Source organism: Sarcophilus harrisii, chromosome X, assembly GCF_902635505.1.
Source record: "Sarcophilus harrisii chromosome X, mSarHar1.11, whole genome shotgun sequence".
Taxonomy (NCBI): domain Eukaryota; kingdom Metazoa; phylum Chordata; class Mammalia; order Dasyuromorphia; family Dasyuridae; genus Sarcophilus; species Sarcophilus harrisii.
Genome location: NC_045432.1, coordinates 36,594,358 through 36,612,587, shown reverse-complemented (window position 1 = coordinate 36,612,587; position 18,230 = coordinate 36,594,358). Strand labels below are relative to the sequence as shown.

At 41.1% G+C, this 18,230-nt stretch overlaps 1 protein-coding gene across 2 annotated transcripts in view; it reads left to right on the top strand.

Moving 5' to 3' along the window:
* HS6ST2 (heparan sulfate 6-O-sulfotransferase 2) overlaps positions 1 to 18,230 on the top strand; it is a 283,186-nt gene that overhangs the window by 143,770 nt on the left and 121,186 nt on the right. The gene's annotated exons all lie outside the window — the stretch shown is intronic.

Here is an 18,230-nt window from a genome sequence, read left to right as displayed (position 1 = left end):
ATGCAATTTTCTTTCTATATCAGTTTTGTTGTTCAGTCATTTCAGTCATGTCTTACTCTTGGCGATCCCATTTGGAATTTTCTTGGCAAAAATACTGGAGTAGTTTGCTGTTTTCTTCTCTAGCTCATTTTTTATACATGAGAAATTGAGGCAAATAGAATGAAGTGACTTGCCCAGGATCACCCAGATAGTCAGTGTCTGAGGGCAGATTTGATTACAGAAAGAGGAACCTTCCTGACTTCAGGCCAGCATTCTAGATCAAGCTGCCCCTTCTACATCAAGTATTTCCCAGCAACTCTTAATGAATCCCTTTTAGTAATACATTCATACATATGTATGTATGTGTGTATGTGTATGTATATATATATATATATATATATGTATATATCATACATACATGTATAGTCAAGCAGAACAAACCAACCCAGTAGTCACAAATGATAGTGTTGGTCTCACTCCACACCCATTGCCTGCCAAGAGATGGGAATTATGCTTTCCCCTTGGTCCTCTTATGCCTCAGTTGATCACCAAATTGATCCATATTCTGAAAGTTTTTGGTATAGTTTTCCAAGTATCTTTCTACAATGCCATGAGCCACCTTCCCCTACTGAAGCCATGGCTCCAGGGCAGAGTGTAAAGGAGTTCTAGGGATTTAGAAGACTATGAATCAACAACTATGATAGTGTAGCTATAGCTAAACCACCCCAGTTTGTGACTCTGGGAGCAGACTAAGAGCCTCTGTTTACACCCCAGTTTTGACACTTACTACCTATGTGACTTTGGGCCAGTTGCTGTTCCGTACTCTCCCTCAATTTCTTCATCTTTAAGATGGTAGGGTTGCAAGGAGATACTAAAGAAGGGAAAGGGACCTGTATGTGCCAAAATGTTTGTGGCAGCCCTGTTAGTAGTGGCCTGAAACTGGAAACTGAGTGGATGCCCATCAATTGGAGAATGGTTGGGTAAATTGTGGTATATGAATGTTATGGAATATTATTGTTCTGTGAGAAATGACCAGCAGGAGGATTTCAGAGAGGCCTGGAGAGACTTACACGAACAGACACTGAGTGAAATGTACAGAACCAGGAGGTCATTATACATGGCAACAGCAATATTGTATGAGGATGTATTCTGATGGAAGTGGATTTCTTCGACAAAGAAGATTCAATTCAGTTCCATTTGATCAATGATAGACAGAATCAGGTACACCCAGAGAAGGAACACAGGGAAATAAATGTGAACTACTTGCATTTTTGTTTTTCTTCCCAGGCTATTTTTACCTTCTGAATCCAATTCTTCCTGTGCAACAAGAGAACTGTTTGGTTCTGCACACACATATTGCATCTAGGATATACTATAACATATTTAACATGTATAAGACTACCTGCCATCCAGGGGAGGGGGTGGAGGGAAGGAGGGGAGAAGTAGGAACAGAAGTGAGTGCAAGGGACAATGTTGTAAAAATTACAAATGTATGTGTTCTGTCAATAAAAAGCTATAATTTTTAAAAAGATGATAGGGTTGACCCGGATGTTGTCTAAAGTTCCTTCCACCTCTAGATCCACAATCCTAAAAGATTTTATATTCTCATATTTGACCCTGCCAACAATGGCAGGAATAATATGGCAAAGGGTGGTTTCAGTACAAATGAAGGGCCTCCTAGGCTACAGTGGAAACTGAATGGGATTTTCAGATCGCATTTGGGAGAATCCTTCTGGGGCAGCAGCACCCCTCTTCCTAGCCTCCTGGTCAGTGATGCTCCTGTTGAGCATTTTTTGGGACTATAGAAGTAGAACTTGGAAATTTACAGATGCTGGTCTGGAAACAGAACTTTTTGGAGATAGAAAAAAAGAGCCTCAGGCAGGCTATCTGACCAGATGTGGAAGGGCCAGGATTTGAAGACAAGCTTCCGATTCTGAATCTAAGGTTCTTTTCTACTACCCCACAAGCGATTGTTTCTCTGAATCTTAACTTCGGGAGTTCTTCACCTTTGTGTGGAAGCGATGGGCCCTTTTGGCAGTCTGGTGAAGCTGGTGGATGTTCAGAATAATTATGGCAGATACTCAATTTCAGTTAGTAGATCAGGAAATTGTGGTCTGCAGGTTAAGACCCTCTGCTCTAGTTACTATTATTATACTCTGCATATAGTAGGTGCTTGAAATGAATTCATAATCATTTCAATTCCTCTAGCACTTTAGGGGTTTCTCAAGAGCTTTTCTCCTCATGATCCCATGACCTTTCCGTGCCATGAAATACTTGCCTAAGTCAGCCTGTCTGTGCCTTAGGATGGATTCAATGCAAATGCGGGGCCTGCTAGGCCACAGTGGAAAGTGAATGGAATTTTCAGATCACGTTTGGGTGCCGGGGTGATCCTGAGCATCCACCTTCCTTCTGGTACAGCAGCACCCCTCTTCCCAACTGCCTGGCTAGTGACAGCACTCTTGAGCATTTTCTGGGACTATGGAACTAGAGCTTGGAAATTCCCAGATCCTGGACTAGGAATGGACCTGTTGTTCCTACAAGTTTTTTGTGATCCTTTCATTAGGACACCTGGTAATCAGGTAATAGCTTGAGGGTGGCAGTATCCTTAGACTTGCAGATCAAGTCTTACCTTAGGATCCACAGTCTTCTGAGTAGAGTGGGGAAGGTCACATCTGTTCTGAGTAGGAGCTAGATGCTGAGATGGGTCTGAGCTAAACCAGAGGAGACCAGGTGGGACGCCACTTGGGAGATGGCATGTGTTTTCGGCGATTTTAAATTGTCCTGACAAGATCTAACTTAGTTTCAATTGATCAAGGATGGACAGAAGCAGCTACACCCAAAGAAAGAACACTAGGAAATGAATGTAAACTGCTTGCATTTTTGTTCTTCTTCCCAGGTTATTTATACCTTCTAAATCCAATTCTCCCTGAACAACAAGAAAACTGTTCGGTCCTGCACACATATATTGTATCCAAGATCTACTGTAATCTATTTAACATGTATAGGACTGCTTGCCATCTTTGGGGAGAGGGTGGAGGGAGGGAGGGGAAAAATCGGAACAGAAGTGGGTGCAAGGGATAATGTTGTAAAAAAATTACCCTGGCATGGGTTCTGTCAATAAAAAGTTATTTAATTAAAAAAAATAAATTGTCCTTTGCCACTTTTAAAACCAAACCGGTATGGTGCAATGTAAAGAACTCCAGTGTGGGATTTTAGACCCAGACCTGCCACTTAGAGTAAGTCATTTGTAATCCTCACTACCCTCCTTTACCAAGTGAAGGTGATAACATATACTCTTCCTGTCCTATGGAGTCATTGTGAGGGTCAGATGAAGCAGAATCATAGAATTATAGAATCCCAGAACATCTGATTTGGCAGAATCATAGCTGTGTGTATTTCGGTTTTTCCCTATCCTTAAGGCTTATCTATTCCAGTCTCCCAGTGAATAGAAGAGGAAATGGGGAGCCAGTGAGAAGGAAGTGGCAGTGTATGTGGGTCTACTTTGCAAATTATAAATCATCATATGTATGTCTGGGATGGTTGCAAGTTTAAATAATGGATGTCTCTCAACTGATGGTGTACCCTGTGTGAGAGTGTGAGAGAGGAGTGATGGCAGGGACCATCTCCGGGTACCCAGTCCTTTGTCTTCAAAACATCCTTCCAGATAAGGTGCCTTCCGCCAAGCCCGGGACCCAGCTTTTCCTGATAAGAGAGCTGGTTTCAGATTTTCAATGAGTCCTATCTCTCAAGACACAAGCTTTGCATCTGTTTTGCATTCAAATGTATCCCGGGACAAGACTGTATGGTTCCTTAATTTGCCTTCCAACACACACGGGCCTATGGAAGGAGGTGCTGAGCTAGCAAAACAGCAACTAGCCATTTGTTTTCCTGAAATTGCTAATTTAAAAAAATGGCAACGAGGTGAAATGTGGCACCAAATGCCTTTTTCACAAGACTCCAGCAACACAGGCCCATATGGTCTTGTCAAAAAGAAATCTAACACGATTCCGGCATTCTAATTGACAATCTGGAGCGTGTCCAGAGGAGGGGGACTGGGAATGGAAACTGTGCCATACGAGGATTAGTTGCAGGAACTAGGAATGTTTACCCTAGAGAAGAGAAGGCTGGTGGTGGGGGTAGGAAATGATGGCTGTCTCGGTGTTTGAAAGGCTGTCACGTGGAGGAGGCCAGAACTAGGCCCAGCAGGTAGAAGTAGCAAAAAAACAATTTTGGCTCAGTACAAAGGAACGATCGCATGCCTCAGCGTGCAATTCAAGGCCTTTTACAAGCTGCCCCTTAATTGCTTTATCTCCAGTCCAACCAGCCTACTTGCTATCCCCTTCAACTTCAGCTCACCTCTTGCCATCTCCATAACTTTGCTTCTTTTCTTCTCTTTGCCTGTGACTTGCAAGCTCACAATGAGTCTGTAGTATAACAAGGAATCTTCGAAACCCAGTGAGATCATGGGCTGCATCGAGAGCTGTAGAGTAGCTTCCGGAGGAAGGTGGCTGTTTTTCCACTGTCCTCTCCTTTGATCAGACTGCATCTGGAGCACGGTGTTCAGTTTAAGGTGACCTCGTTTTAGGAACACCTCCGTAAATTGTGAGTCATCTAGGGAAAGGCAAGCAGAATGGGGAAGGCTTGAGTTTCTGCCATCTGAAGATCAGTTTGAGGAAAGCTGAGATGCTTAGCTTGGAGATTAGTGGAGGTTGGGGGGGGGGGTAAGGATGCTGTGTTCAGGTATTTAAAAGGGTGTTTCATGGAAGTAGAATTTGATTTTTTTTTTCTTTTAGACTTGGGAGTGTAACACTAGGAATAATGGGCAGGAGTTCCAGAAGCAAATTTAGGCTTGATATCATGAAGTACTTTAGCCACAGAATGGGCTGCCTATAGGGAGAAAAGGGATCCTTTCGTTTTCCAGCTAGAAACTGAACATTTGGGATATGGAGCTGACTCTGGGTAATGGATGGCTATCCTAGTGGAACACTTACCCTGTCTGGCAGCTAGGAAGTCTTTTGTGTCTAGGTCTGGCTATTGTGTCTTGACATCTATCACGACAATGTCAGCCTTCAAGGGGTGGATTTTCTGGCCACCACAAGAATAGTCCCAGATCCCAAGTCCCAGATGAACTGGGGTATGCATAGAAGGAGAAGGTGCTGATAGCTTTATCTTGGAAGCAAGCATACCAACTATCCTGTCAACTTGTGTCCCCTGAAATTCAGGATCCTTGAAGTGTTAGATGGATCTGCTTGGAGAAGTGTCTGAAGCTTCCCTGGGAAACACTGATCAGGGCACATATCTTTGATGGAACAGAGTCCCTGTAAATGTGCAAAGCAAGGAAGCTGTCCAAAGACCAGAAATCATTTGAATCTGTCTTGGGCTGACTTTGGACAAGCAACTTTCTTTGTCTCGATTTCTACCCAGCCTTAATCACTGAATGGGTGTTGTCTCAGACATTAGCTTAAAAAGGTCAAGCTTTCCCATTACATCCAGATCTCTATCTGACCACTGGACCCAGATGGCTCCTGAGGAGAAAGTGAGGTAGGTGACCTTGCCCAGCCTCCCTCACTGAAATCTAATTCACTTATATGGCATGGCATCACCTTCCTGATGTCATGGTTCCCTTCCAGAGGAAGGACAAATAACAATGATAGGTAGGAAGTGAAAGAGACAGGAAGTGATTCCAGGTCCTTTGATTTCAAAGTCGTTGGTGAGTCATTGGTAGGACTTTGTTATCTTGAACAAGTAATTGAATATCTATGACCCTGTTTTTTTTCTTCTTTTTTTTTGTGAGGCAGTTGGAGTTAAGTGACTTGCCCAAAGTCTCACAGCTAGGAAGTGTTAAGTGTCTAAAGCTAAATTTGAACTCAGATCTTCCTGACTTCAGGGCCAGTGCTGTATCCATTGCACCATCTAGCTGTCCCACTTACTTTTTTAAACAAAAATCTTTATTGCATCTTTTGATAACATTTTTACATTTGTATGTTTTGCAAATACCTCCTTCCCTGTTCACATGGAAGCCTCCCTTCTATCAAAGAAGTACAATTGAGCAAAATAAATCTATATATGATCATGTCTGATGATGAATACTTCATTCTGCAACAGCCTGCTACCTTTCCACTAAGAGGGAGCCGGAACATTTCATAATCAATCTTTTAAAATTAAGATCAGCTATTCATTGCCTTGATCTTAGTTCTGTGTCTTTTAATACTGATTTCCTTTAGGGCACTGTGATTGCTGTGCAAATCATTCACTTGGTTCCGCTTATTTCACTCTTAATCAGTTCACAGAAACCTTTCCCTTTTCTCTAAATTCTTCATTTTTTAAATTTCTCATAGTATAGTAATTAGTATTTTATGACATTCATTTGCTACGGACTGTTCAGCGATTTCCCAGTTGATGGCCACTCGCTGCTTTGTTCCTAATTGGTTGCCACCACAAAAAAGTGCTGCTGTGAATATTTTGTTATGTATGGGATCCTTTGGCCTGGTTTGAAACTCCTTGTAGGGTACGTGACATCAGTGGGATCTCTAAGTCAAAGGGCATGAACAATTTAGTCACTTTGCTAGCATATTTTCAATTTGTCTTCCGGAATGATTGAACCAATTGGGCTCTGCCAAGAATGTACTGGTGTTCCTGTCTTCCCATAACCCTTCAACATTGACTTACAGGGCTTTTGTGAGAAAAAGTACTTTGTATGTACAGCCCTAGAGCCATGAGATGTAGTATTATCCAAGTGTAAAGAAAAGTTTGATTTAGAGCTTATTCAAAAATGAATAGAAAAAGAAAAGCCTAAAAGAAAATAAAAACAAACCCTTTGAGCTCAAAAACTTTGAAAGTTAATTTCACTAGGAAACACTTTGATTTAAGAGAGTAAGTTAAAAGGCAGCAGTGAATTTTAAGGGTATTAGGCTTTTGTTAAAAGTTGTAATGAATTTCATTGTTTTCCTATTTAGGATGCAAATAGAATTTAAGTCTTGGAATTATGCGTAATTCCTCTCCCCCCCCCACCCCAGCCTCCTGTCAGATACCGGCAGTTGGCACAGGCTGTGAGAAAAGTAGTCTTTAGGCTAACCAGCACTTGTCAGGACTGTAGGGAATTGCTGACAGGAGGGAGCAATGTTGGGAAGTCTAGCATCCAATTACTTTGCCAGTTGCTGCCCAGCTCTGGGTGAGTCACTGCTCTTTAGGATAGAATAATCACAACTCCCATTTCTGGACAACTTGAAGAATTTACAAAGTTCCTTTTGAGGGAGAAGGTGCAAGGACCGTTCTCTCCATTTTACAGATGAAGAAATTGAGACCTCAGGCTGCTTAGGGGACTTGCCCATAGTCACAAAGCTAGTAAGTGGCAGAGAACCAGATGTTGAACTTAGATCTTTTGATTCTAGGGCCTCTACTCTTTGGGCAGTGGGGCACTTTGGGGACAGCTAGGTGGCGCTACAGTAGATAAAGCGTTAGGCCTGGAGTCTGGAAAACTGAATTTAAATCTGACCTCAGGCACTGACAGTGTGACCCTGGGCAAGTCACTTCACCCTGTTTGCCTCAATTTCTTCATATGTAATACGAACTAAAGAAGGAGATGGCAAACCTCTCCAGTATCTGTCATGAAGAATCAGACAAGATTGCAGTGACTAAACAACAATAAAATCAGCTCTCTTTCCATGATATCATGTACCTTTTCTCTACTATTGACCTGATCAGTACCTTTAAAACTGGATAATTTGATAAGACAACTCTGAGATATCACTACACACCTCCTAGATTGATTAAGATGACAAGGAAAAGATAATGATGAATATTGGAGGGGATGTGGGAAAACTGGGACACTGATGCATCGTTGGTGGAGTTGTGAACTGATTGAACCATTCTGGAGAGCAGTTTGGAACTATGCCCATAGGGCTATCAAACTGTGCGTACCCTTTGATTCAGCAGTGTACTTGCTGGGCTTGTATCCCAAAGAGATCATCAAAAAGGGAAAAGGACCCACATGTGCAACAATGTTTGTAGCAGTCCTTTTGTGGTGGCAAGAAACTAGAAACTGAATGAATGTCCATCAGGTAGGTGGGGAATGGCTGGGTAAATTGTGGTATATGAATGTTATGGAATATTATTGTTCTGTAAGAAATGACCAACAGGATGATTTCAGAAAGGCCTGGAGAGACTGACACGAACTGATGCTGAGTGAAACGAGCAGGACCAGGAGATCATTATATACCTCAACAACAAGATTATATGACAATCAATTCTCATGGACATGGCTCTCTTCAACAATAAGATGATTCAGGCCAGTTCCAAGGATCTTGTGATGGAGAGAGCCATTGACACCCAGAGAGAGGCCTGTGGGAACTGAGTGTAGATAACAGCATAGTAGTTTCACTTTCTTGTTGTGGTTTGCTTGCTTTTTGTTATTTTTCTCATTTTTTCCCTTTTTGATCTGATTTTTCTTGTACAGCATGATAATTGCAGAAATATGTATAGAAGAATTGCACATATTTAACATATTGGATCGCTTGCTATCTAGGAGAGGGGGAGAGGGAAGGGAGGGAAAAAATTTGGAACACAAGGTTTTGCAAGGGTGAATGTTGAAAATTATCCATGCATATGTTTTGAAAATAAAAAGCTTTAATAATTTTTTTTAAACTTGGTAATTTGAAGCCATCTAAACCCACTATGGATGTTAGGAAATATACCTATATCTTACAACATCATAGCCCTTTTACACCGCCTCCCCTCAGCTCATACCATAACTGGTTATAGGACCAGTGGTACCTTCTGGCACAGTAACTATAGCTGAGTATAGCTTAGCTCCTGGAAAACCATATCAGGCTCAGCTCCAGCTAGCCATGAATGACCTTTTTGAGATGTTACTCTTCCTAGGTCCATGCTATCCTTTTAATGAAAAGCAGTGCCATTTGATGTTACCCTCTTGATATTACTACCATTTCTCTTTCCTTTTTATTGGATCTTTTCTCATCCCTGTCCCCTCCCCACATCTGAGGTAAATATATTCTTTTGTAGACTCATGATTCCATCAGTGTGTGAGCATTCTCTCTACTGGTCTCTGTTTCAGACATCTCCCTCACCTTCCTCCCCACCATTGCCCAATGCCTTATCATCAGCTACAATTCTTTTCCACCTTTTTCTATAGAAAATCTACATAATCACTGGAAGTTTTTCTCCTGGTCTTTTCATATTTCACGGTTGCCAGGGCCATCCTTGGGCTATTCCCTGTTATCTTTCACTCTCACTTCACGACTGGCTTTTATAAGTCATGTGCATCCTTGATTATCTTTCATGTGATTTCTCAAAAGCGAGCCATCATTGACACGAGGCTGCCATTTGCTTGCTCCCATGATGTATCGTTCCAGCGCCTTTTGAGTCACCTGCTGTTTTGATTCTTCTGTGATCATGTCATTCCTTCTACTGCTCATCATGGTGTGGAGGAGAAAATTGGGCTCTCAAAATTATCCCAGTGGAGCACAAACCTGGCAGGTCTTCACCAACCTGAAAAGGCTTTGAATCTAGTCCCAGTGACAGAATGTATCTGCTGTCTGAGGATCAGCCAAGCCAAGTGCCAAGAGGCTCATCATCAGCAGGTTGGCGGCTGAATGATGCATTATTTTGGCCACGGCAGCCCATTTAAAGGGAGAAAAATGGGCAGAATCATCCCTGGTAAAGTTCTACAAGTTGCTTTTAAATATCTCTTCACTCTTGGTTCTCATATTTGTATGACTCAAAGTCTAAGAACCTAAAGAACTAAGAACCTTGAGAATTTCATTCTTTATGTTCTAAGAATGAGAACCAGGAGCAAGATCAGCTGGTACACTGGACTCTAGGGGAACTAGCTTGAAACTGACATTGTAGATTCATATGGTCTTCCCAGTTATTGTGTTAGATTGCCTTTCACATCCTCTTTGTGTGTACAGAAGTTTGTGTTTGAGGATTTTCTGGAGGAGCTTGGTACCATCTTGGGGCCCAAACCACACTAAAAACCATAGTAAGAACACAAGAGAGGGAACTCTAGCTCTGGGGCACTTAGCCTTGTCTGGTCTTTCTATATAAGCTATTCTTGATCCCCACCATCTGATTTTTCTCTGCTAAATATCACACTTTCCATTCATGGACATGAAATCATGACTGGAGTCTGCTTTTACCTTGGACACATCTACTTGTGGAGGTGTTTACACATCCACATCCATACTTATGATGGAGTGAACAGAGTAGTAGATTTGGAATTAGATGAACATGGTTCAAAACTTGCCTCTGATTCTTACTAGCTGTGTGACCATAGAAGTGTCAACCCTCTGGCCCTCAGTTTCCTCAGTATAAGGGATTGGGACTAGACCTTTGATTTCACTGGCATAGGGAACTCTTGGATGAAAACACTTTCTCTAGTATTATAGGCTCCTATCTTCTTTTGCAATTTAGTCTTAGAAACTTGCCTAAAGCAATGAGGGGTTCAGTGATTTTCCAGGATCATATAGCTCCTATATGACTGAAGCAGGGCTTGAACTTGAGATTTCCCAGTCTCTAAGGACAGTGCTCTTTATCTAGTATTTCAGTATGCCATCTGTAAAGTTGAAATAATATTACCTGTAGCATTTCAGATGACAATTAAGCAACTGTAGCAGTATTAACATGCCTTCCTAGGGTTGTGATACTTGAATAAACCAGTGTATTTCAAACTTTAAAGAACCCTGGCAATGTCCTTTGTTGTTATCAGTTCTTGGCACCCTGAATTCCTCTCTGGCAATGTTGGTACGAACGGTACCTCCACTCCTTGATCTCTTCTGAGTGGCTAGATTGTGGGAGGAACTCTTTGTGCCAGTGAAGAGCCTTTGCCTCCTATCTACACAGTGCCCCCAGATTCCTGAGAGCAAGAATGAAAGAGATCCCAAAGTCCTCCTGTGAAGGCCCAAGTCCCTCTGGGGAGAACCCTGGCCTTGGGGGAGAAAGGCATTTAGGTGAAGACATTTGCAGAAGCTTTATCCAAGGACCAAGCAAATCTTCTCCCCCTCCACCTCAGCAAATATTGACTTTGTCCCCTTTAATTAAAATGCCTTGTCTCCTGTTGATTCTGCAGCTCTGATTTGCATGAGTTTTAAAAATGACAATAAAGGTTTGCTCAAATAGAAAGAGCCTGGAAGAGTATTGAAGATAGGGAAGGTGATATTTGCATAGAGGAGTAATTGAGTTTTCACCAGCTGTTCGGCATTCTGGTGGTTTAGTTGCCATGCCTTTTGTGGTAGACTTTTAGCCTTAGAGCTGCAAAGATCTGGGTTCAAATCTTTTCTCCGAATTTGGCTAGATGTGTGATCATGGGCAAGTAAGTCACTTCTGACCAGATATCTAATATTTTGCCCATTATACCACACAATCCCTTTAATGTGACAATTAAAAATTCCTGAGATTTCATCAATGTGGGCAGCTCCCAGTCTCAAAATACCATCCAGTGAGACAGACTGGCAACTCTGAGACTCAGTTTCCTCATTAGTAAAATGAGGATGCTAATACTTCTAACATCTACTTTACATCATGAGGCCCAAGTGAGATAATGTATTCTAAGTGCTTTGCAGGGCAGCTAGGTGGCGTTGCAGTGGGAAGAATACTGGACCTGGAGTCAAGAAGACCTGAGTTCAAATACAGCCTCAGACACTAGATGGGTGACTCTGGGCAAGTCATTTCCCCCCATTTGCCTCAATTTCCTCATCTGTCAAATGAGCTGGAAAAGGAAATGACAAACCTGTATCTTTGCCAAGAAAACCCCAAATGGGTCACAAAAAGTTGGACATGACTGAAATGACTAAACAACAACAGCAGCAACAACAACAACAACAAATGCTTTGCAAATCTTAACGTTTTATATAAAAGTCAGCTCTTGTTGTTGTTAAGAAGCACATGTCTTAGTGGAAAGAAAGCTGGTTATACTTAGGAAGACCTAGGTTCAAATTGCCTCTGGCACCCACTAGTTATGGAAGCCCATAGTGGTTATTTAATCTTTTTCTAAGAATAGAAGTCGCAGAAGTAGTCTGCTTCCCAACACCCCCCTCCATGTCATGATAGAAGGGTAGTGTGGTACAATGAGTAAAGACTTGAACTTTTGATTAGATATTATAGGTTCTAAAATCTCTTAAGTGCTTGATATGATAAAGGATGTCTATTGATTTAGGACAACAGCATTGTTGTCCTAACAGCCATATAGGGATCTTACTTTGGGTTATGTGACAGTGGAAAATTGACTGCCAGAGATGAGAGAGTAGACTGTTTTGTGAGTAGCAGAATTTGAGTCCGTATCAATGAGAGGACATCCATTACTTGTTCCCAGAAAGTCTTTAAAATGTCCTAATAGACCTACAGTCCAAATCTTTAAAGTTAAGGAGGGTGGGGGTAGGGATATTCTTTGGTAGAGAAGTGGATCTGAAACCAAAGGATTCAAATCCTTCTCTTGCTTCTTACTGTGTGATATTGGGCAAGTACCTCCTTTGACCTCAATTTTCTCTTCTGTAAATGACAGATTTTGGTAGCTGTTGGTATCCTTTCCTGCTCTGGTTCTCTCATCTTATGTGTGACCTTGGGTCACTTCCCTTCCATTGACTTTAATGTCCTTCCTTTAAAAAGAGATTAGATTAGATGATCCCAAAGGTCCCTTCAGTCTAGATCTGTGATCCTATGAAGTCTACAGTTTCCTCTTGTAAGATAAGGTGTTTCATTTGGATGATCTCCAAAGGCTCTTCCAGCCATAAGTTCTAGGATAAAAGTTTAAATATTGATCAACAACTTCAATTTTGGTATTTCAAGGAATCACACAATCTCAGCTCAAAGGGCCTTTGGAAGATCTCAAGCCCCCTTTGTACCTGTTAATGTCAGTACCTTCCCTCTGAGGTTAGCTCCAGTTTATATTTTCTGTAGTTTGTACACAGCTGTTTTCAGGTTGTCTCCTCTATTTGTCTACGAGCTTCTTGAAGTTGATGACTGTCTTCGACTTTCTGCATATTCCCAACATTTAGCATGTGGCCTGACACATCATAGGCACTTAATAAATGCTTATTTCCTTCCTTACATTGTAGACACTTAATAAATACTTATTTCCACCAGGACAAACTTTGATCCTTTGAACCTTTAATTCTACTACTAGGTCTGTACTCCACAGAGATCAAAGAGAGAGGAAAAGGGCCCATATATGCAAAAATATAGCAGCTCTGTTTGTGGTGGGAAAAAATTGGAAACTGAGATGATATCCATCAATTGGGAGAATGGCTGAACGATTTGAATGTTATGGAATACTGTTGTGTCATAAGAAATGTTGAAAGGGATGGTTTCAAAGAAGTCTGAAGAGACTTGTATGAACTGATCCAGAGTGAAGTGATCAGAACCAGGAGAACAACTTATACACAAAATAAAAAATATTGTAAGGACAATTTTTTTTAAAAATTAGGAACATTGATCTGTGTAATGACTAACCACAAATCCAAAGGATTCTCGATGAAACATGACATTGAGACAGACAGAGAGGGAATGGACTCAAGAGTTCAGATTAAGGTGTATTTCTTTTTGGGAATGGTTAGTGATAGAATTTGTTTGCTTAACTACACATGTTTTTAATGGGTTTTGTTTTTCTTGCTTTCTCAGTGTGGGAAGGAAATAGGAAGGAGAAATTTTGAAGCTAAAAATATAATTGAATTTTTAAAAAGCATATTTCCTGCCTTCCATAGAAGGTATGTACAAAATGCTTATTTCCTTCTGTAGTAGGTGCTTAAAGTTTGCTGATCTGACTTAACTTATATACTTCTCCCTGAATGAGAATCTCTCTTACAATGTATGCTTGGTTAAGCCCATTTTACAGATGATCAAGAGTCTCTGATATTTGCCCTAGGCCATACAGCTTTACAGCCAGGACTGAAAGGTCAGTTTTCTCATGCCGTGTCTGTCCAGTACTCTTGGATTATCATCCTACCTTCAGTGTATCAGAATTCTGTTTATGTAGAAAACCAATGAGATTGAACTATTATGCTCTAATTGGAAGATGGAACCTGTTACTCATTGATTTCTTATGTTACCATGTTTTTTTTTTTTTGAGAATTTGAAGTATGGCAAGTAAATACACAGGTTCATGGACTCATCTGAATCACTGATAAGGTAGCTAGTTGGGGTCACGCTCCTGCCTATGAGTGTCTGACAGGAGGATTTCTTTTGGGGCCAGTCGAATGGACTGAGTCTCCTCTTTCCCTGTACAACATATTGTTTTTAGAACCTCAATCAATCAATAAGCATTAATTAAGTGCTTGTGTTACCACGTGCCAGTTACTTGATACACAAGTAATGGAACAGCAGGCACTGCAATGAATCAAGTCAATGGTCTGGTATATGTAAAGTACCTATTCTGTGTGCAGCTCTGTGCTAGGCTTTGTGGGAGATGCAAGAGACATTTGGCATGGTCCCCAGAGTTCAGTGTCTGACAAATGAGACAAAACAATTGTTATGAACTCTATGGACATGTTCAAACTGTCTGGTCTTTGTGTGGTGAAGCACCAAGGCTTGAATCAGATAACCTTGGTTATAATTCTGCTCTTCCCCTTTGTGAGCTTTGGCCAATCCTTTCCCCTCTATCAATCACTTTCCTCATCTGGAAAATGGACATTATGATCTTCATCCTACTGATATCATGGGGCTGCTGTGAGGAAAGCATTTTCAAACCTTGATGCCGTCAAGAAATGTGAGCTATTATTAGAAATCCAGTAGTACGATACTTTAACATATTTAACATGTATTGGTCTACCTGCCATCTAGGGGAGAGGATGGGGGGAAGGAAGGGAAAAGTTGGAACAGAAGGTTTTACAAGGGTCAGTGTTGAAAAATTACCCATCCATAGGTTTTATATATAAAAAGCTATAAGAAATCTAGTAGTACAAACTGACCTCCATTGTAGAAAGCTTTATGAATTAATGGGAATTTGAGCAGTTCCCGAGACTGACCATGAGGGATATTTCAGGCAAGCAATAGCCCGAGCAAAAACGAGTGTGTTAGTAAGAGGACTGGATTTGGAGCCTCAGTACCTGAATTTTAATCCCACCTCTTCATTTTATCTCTATGGCCTTGGACAAGCCACTTCCTCATTCTGAGCCTCAGTTTCCTCATCTGTGGAATGAGGTAATTTCTGAACTAGATGTCCCCTAGGGCTAAAATAATTTGCTCCTAAATAAATGAACGTGACTTGTGCAGCGAGTTTAGGTATAGGGGGCCGGAAACTTTCCAGAAGTTACATAGGTAGTAAGTGGCAAGCAAATCCCGTCGTTCTTTTCACCGTACCTTATTTGTGAACTAATAAAAGCAAGATTCTAACACTTCATCACTGAAACCCTTTTGTAACTTCAAGGTAACATGACTCTAATGAAACATCCTACTTTATTTTCCTTTGTGTGTCAAAGCCCATGGAAAATTCTGGAATGCCGTTTCCCAACAACTGGAGACAAATGGCATTGGCGCTGCTGTGGTATGTTGGGAATTATATTCACTGGGTCTGTGGGCTAATCTTCAGGAAGGGAACCTGGATTTTATGCTTTTGAATGTGATTTGAAACCATGACCAGGCCACCCTCTTTGTGCTAATTACTGAAATGTTCCTGATGTGCCACTTTCATCCTTGGGTCTCTACGGTCATTCCCCATTTATAGAGTGCATACTTTCGGATGCCAGAAGTGACTTGTCATGCCCATCACGGTTCAGAAAATAAAGGGCTCTGTTCAACAGGGCCGGCTGAAGGGAGTGGGGGCATGGAAAATGCGCTGAATGGCATTTGACAATCCCCCATGCCAAAGGCTTTCCTCAACCATTAACTGCTAATTCGTCCCCCAGATACAAAACATTGGAGCCTCTTTGGGGAAGTTACTTCAAAGTTGATCGAGTTTCTGAGTATTTCCCCCCCAGGTCGTTAAGCCAAAGATTTCCTGTCTGAGGAGTGTTTCTGGAGGAGTGTTTCTGGAGGCGAAGAAAGAACCTACAGGACCCTTTTTGATATTCGCTTCTTTTCCCACAGAGTTCAGTCTGCCTTCATGCTCAAGATTCAACTCCTTCATCTAGGGAAGAACTGTAGGGCTAAGGTTTGTTCTCCCCTCCCCGCCCCCGCCTTTCTCATGTTATACACATTATACAAAGAAGGGATTTCAACAGCTGCAACTGGCCACTCCATGGGAATAAAGCTCCGAGCTTAAAAACACCCCCGAGTCTTCCAGTTTCTGCTTACGTTTTTTGCTGTTTGCTCCTGTTTCACTAGCAACCTGGCCCTTCCCTTCTTTTTTTTCATAAGTTTTTCATAAGCTAGTTTCTGCAAAGTATTCATAAAACAATTTATGTAGTCAAAGTTGAAGTGACTCAAAGTCTTCATCTAGTGGTAGCTCATCCCCTTACTTTCAAGGGTGATCATGATGAATCTCTCCCAGGAGATGAGAAGAGAACCCATTTTGTTCTTAAAGATCCCCAGAGGAGGAAAATAATAGCTTACAAATTTAATAGCTTATATAGAATGTAAAGTCATTTTGGAGGACATCTAGTCCAACCCATGTCTGACCAGCGTTTGATCCTCAGCATCCCCAGTAAGTGGCTGTCCAACCTTACTCAGATTTCCAATGATGAAAAACCCAGTCCAGCCTAAAAGTCAAAGTGAGATCATTCCCCTTTTGGATAGTTTGAATTGGAAGGAAGGTTTTTCCTTATTCTAAAGCCAAAATCTGCCCCTCTAGAGCTTGTACCCATTGTTCTTACTTCTGCCCTTTGGGGAAAAATAAAACCATAGCAATCCTCTTCCACATGACAGCTGTAAACAGTATTTAAAAATACTAGAACACAACTTCTGAGTGGTTTTTTTCCTAAGCTAAACATACCTGGCTTTTTCTACTGATCCTTTTCTGTCATGTTTTCCTGTTTTTTTCCCCTTTGAGGTCATCCCTTCTGGGCTTGTATTGTCTGCTTTTTCTACAACATGGGGCTTAGACCCAAACATCCATTCCAGATGTGATGTGGCCAGGACAGAGTGCAATGGTCTGTTCCCCTCTGATTCTGAACATTATGCCTCACTTATTGCAGCCCAGGGTGGTATTAGCTTTTTTTCCCCTTTTTGTTTTCTGGCTGTCATGTCACAGTGTTGACTCATATTGAGTTTGCAGTTCATTAAAACTCTCAGATCATTTTCCCAGGAAGAGTGATCTAGCCACATCTCTCCCAGCCTGTATTTGTGAAATTGATTCTTTCAACCCAAGTGTTAAGTTTATTCCTATTAAATGTCATTTTATGTGTTGACCTATTGTTCTTTCTGGATTTGGATTCGGTCATTCCCTACATTATGTAACACTACCACCTTCATGTCATCTATATATTGAACAAATATGTCATCTGTGACTTCGTTTCAGTCGGTGATCAAAATGTCAAACGTTTTAGGGACAAAGACAGATTCCTGGAGGTCTTCCACTGGAGACTTCTCTCCAATTCAATATCATTCCATCAGTGGCTATCCTTTGAGTCTAGCCATTCAGCCGACTGTCCAGCTCTCCCTAACTGTAGTTCTTCTAGCTCATTTCTCTTCATCTTATCCACAAGAAGAATATAAATATACACTGAAACGGAAATACACTCTTTCTACAGCATCTAAACTATCAATTTAGTTACCTTGCCAAAATGTAAGTCAATAGGACCAATTATTGATGAACTCAAATTGACTTTTCAGTGATTGCTGTTTTCTTTTCTTAGTATTCACAAAACATCTCCTTAATAATATGTATTAAAAAAAAACCCAGAAAGAAATATGTCAAGCTCATATGGTTTGTAGAATCTCTCCTCTCTCCCCTATTTTTTGTAATTAAAACATTTGTCTTTTTCTAATGCTGAGACACTTCTCTTTATCTCTTTAGTCCTTTTGTTCTGTCCTTCCCAATTCAAAGATCATCTTCCTTGGAAGTAAAAATAAGCAAAGTAGGAGTTGAGTTGTTTAGCCTTCTCTATTGGCATTTGGTACCATCTCATTCTCCCTAGTACAATAGTCCTATCTCTTCTCTATTCTCCTTTTTCCCCCAAGATAGCTAAAAGAACTGTCTTTTGCTGGCATTAGCATTTGTTGCTGGCCTTAGCACATTTGGGGTGTGAGCATTCCTGACATAATTTTTATACACAACTGTGCTAGTTTTCTGAATTTATCCCTGCTTCCATTTTGTCTTTTTCTATATTTGTCTTTTAAAAACCCAACTCTGCCAAAGGGATCCT